Source organism: Octodon degus, unplaced genomic scaffold (assembly GCF_000260255.1).
Source record: "Octodon degus isolate 3935 unplaced genomic scaffold, OctDeg1.0 scaffold00026, whole genome shotgun sequence".
NCBI classification, from domain to species: Eukaryota; Metazoa; Chordata; class Mammalia; order Rodentia; family Octodontidae; genus Octodon; species Octodon degus.
The window spans coordinates 4,411,169-4,414,945 of record NW_004524602.1 but is presented as its reverse complement, the minus strand read 5'-3'; positions in this window follow the sequence as shown (position 1 = coordinate 4,414,945).

Here is a 3,777-nt window from a genome sequence, read left to right as displayed (position 1 = left end):
CTTTATACTCGGTCATCTTTGGTACATCTAATTGACTCCTCTCTCTATACTTCCCTGCTAAACTAATCGATATCACTAATAGTTTGCTGATATCCAGTAAGTATTTTATTAATTTTAATTTATTTTTTTATGCGTTTAGTACAGGGTCTACAAGGTCTCACTACACTTGTAGTGATCCTCCTGTTTTTCAGCCTCCCAAGCACTGTGATTATAGGCTCATACCACCACGCCCAGTCTCAATCTCTCTCAGCCTGCTTTGGGGGTAGGGCCGGCACTGCACACCCAGGATCAAACAGGGTCCATGTGTCTGCCTAAGCAGGTGCTTTAATCCGCTCAGTTATCTGGCCTGCTCCCCAATAAGTAATTTAAATTCAATTTATTCAAAGTTTAACTAAGCCTCCCGTTTATCCACACCTCCTCCCATCCCCGTTGACAAATACCATTGCCATCACTTTGCTTCCCATGCTGGAACCTGAATCATATGCATCTCTCTCCTGTACACTCCTGCTACCTTTCTCTATCTTGTAATCCCTCTCATCTCCTCTACTTTACTCCAAGCCACCATTATTTCCTGCCTGGATAACTGTAACAAAATCTGAATTGTTACAGTTGTTTTTTTCTGACTATGATTCTTCTAAATGCAAATCTATGATCAATTCTCACCAGGCATGGCTTATAGGGACAGTTTAGAGACCAATACTTGTCTCCAATTTACCATCACTCTAACACCTACTTTCCCAATTTAGTTGTTAGATGTTTTTACTACGGTTTCTCACACTCCTTATCTTTCTTTACCATACCAGTATTCATGCTTTGATATAATTGTTTATTTATTCTGCTAGAGTGGGAACTCTTGTCAATCTGTCTCACTGCTGTGCTCTGTTAACCTGAGGGACCTAGGGATAGGTTTTAAGATACGGCAGGCAAGACCTGAGATAACGTGAATGCTTTCTAAATAATAAATGAATGAATCAATGGTTTTGTTATCCCAGCATCCAGCACACTAGTTGGTAAAAACATGTCCACAATAGTATTTATTGAATTAATAGATTGTTATTGATCTAAAGATGTGCAACTAAGCAATATATGACAGATAAAATTAATACTGTGCAGGCTTTGTTCTTAAGGAGCATGGATTCTTCTTAATTAGGATTAATCAGAAATGGCTTTCTAGAACAGGTGGCTTTTACAAGTGAAAGGGAGAGAAAAATTTTTTACCTAGCGAAACGTAAAGGGCAAGTGTAAAAATACCTATGTTTGTGCAGAAGAAAATCGTTCTTAAGACATGAATAACTTGTACTTGAAATCTGCTGTAACTAGGTAGTGTTCTATCCTGGAATTCACGGTCACTCACTAGCTTTTTTCTTCTCTACCCTGAATATTTGGATTTGGCCAGGGAATCAGGCAGAATCTCATTACTGGCATCAATTAAACATTGCACTATGTTGTCTTGCAAATGCTGAAAAAATAAATCCTTTTACTATAGAGAATAAAATTCCTACCAAGTTTCATATTAATGTGCTTTCATGTTCATTTAATTTTTATATCAAAATATACTCAGAGTAAATTTCACAAGAATATTTGTTGTATTTTTGGCCTGCACTTCGATAACTTGCACTAACATACAATGGCCACTCTGTTTTCTTTGCTCTAAAGTTTCTTTGTGTGCTATTCCTTTAATATGGGGCTCATGTTCTAACTTTACTAAGATGAAAAAAGTGCTAATTTTAGCAAGGGTTTAATATCTGTTTATAGGTTAGTGGTTTAGACTTGCATAAAAGTATGTTGCTTAGCAGTGTAGTTAGTTGTGAACTAAGGTATTTGTTGAGAATCTGGTTCGGGAGAATGAGAACGATGAATCAGATGTCTAAGAAAATCTTTTCTCAGATATGCCTCACTAAACAAAGGAAAGGTTAATGACTCCAGATGATGACTTTTAAAAAGGGGATGTCAACATTGACAGTGACATTGGAATAAAGGATCAGAAAGCTGAAGTGTGTGCCTGGGTTACCTTACTTCTTACTCTTAAAACTGATTTAAAATCTGTAACTTTATCTGGGGCTTCATCTATTAGTCTTTTATTAGAGTAGTTTTTGTGAAAATTGTGGCTTAATCACAAGTCAGAAATACATGATTTAGTCACCCTATTTTTCAGAAAGTGCTTTATGCTTTTTAATATACATTCAAGATACACAGTAGACTGGTAAGTTAATATGACACTTCAGAAGTCATACATGAAAATCAGTCTGTTATTAGCCACAACTCATATTTTTCAGAACTTGATAAATGTTAGCTTCATTTTAGAAGTCATATTACACATTTCATAGTTTTAATATAACGAAAAACTTTCGCCTTAGAAAATAGTTGAACATTAACATTTACAAGGCAATAGTTTCCAAAGAGCTTTTCTCATTAATTATTTCAGAAAAACTGAATAATGATGTGATTATTAAAGGTTAATTAAGCAAATACTTGTGAAGTAATTGGGAGGTAATCTATTTCTAATTTAACAGGTCAATCAGGAGGGTATTTAGGAAATATTTTTTTCTGGTTAACAACTCTAGCCAAAACAAAAAGATGTTTAAATGGTTTTCCTAATGGAAAATGAGCATGTTTGCTCTTTTAAATCAATTGTTGCAAAGCACTGGGATTAGGGTCCCTAACTTCACTATTTTGATGATTTCAGAAGCTTTTATGAAGCTTCTGAGCTCTTCCCTCTCAATGTTCTTACCTTATATTGTTTATTTTGGCACTTCATAATAAAAATATCTGAAGAAACTAACTAGAGAAGGCACAGGAGGATGTGTTACAGAAAAAAAAAACAAAAACAAAAAACCCCAAAAAACTATTCTCTTGTGGGAAGCAAGGCATTGAGCTGATTATTCAGAAGAGCGAATACCAATTCAACTCATATCAGCAACCACGCATAACTCTCCAAGTGCCTAAACATACAAAGCAATTTTCTTTTGAAAATTTTCCACGAAAAAAAAATTTCCACGGATGCAGTTCATAACAGAATCAGCATTCTCGTCCGTTAGTGGTGGAACTATACAAACTGCTTTCAGCTAACTTTGAGGAGCTGGGAAGCTGCCTCACGATCACCTAGTAGCTCAAAAATCGTAGCCCGATTGCTCTGGGATTACCGGTGAAAGGATTCCTAGGTACCCCTGAGCTAAGCGCTCCTGCTGGGTACAGGGAAAATACTGCAGTTCGGCCCCTAAATCAGCCCTCGGGGGTGGTGGTAGTGGTCACGGGGTTGGAGTCGGGCCCGGATCGCCAGAGGAGCGAACCCCGAGCACCTTTGTCCGCGCCCCCGGCAGCCTGGCCCCTGGCCCGGTCGGTCCGGAGCTCCAGGTCAGGGGGCGCGGGGCTCCTCCCGCGGGAGCCGAGCCAGGGCAGCGGGAGCCGGGCGGGCTCGCTATTGTTTTTGGCGAGCACATAAATCCCCGAGTCGACCCCTGAGTGCACCCAGGTTTCCTCCCGGAGGCCATTGGGTTTCCTCTGCGGCCCTATATAGAGGCCAGGGGCCGGGGCTGAGCAAAGGTACGCGCCCGCCGCGGCCTCCGGGACCTGCCCGGTTCTCCCAGCCTGGGGCGAGCCTGAGGTCTCAGCACCCTGAGGCGACTCGAGAGGTGAAGGCGGGGAGAGTCTTCCCCCGGGGCGAGGAGCGGGAGGCGGGGCGAAGGGGGAGGCGGAGGGGGAGGCAAGGGGAGATCCGCTTCTCCGGGGTTTCCCTGACGCCAGGAGCAGCGCCCGGCGCGCGCGCCCCAGTCCGTC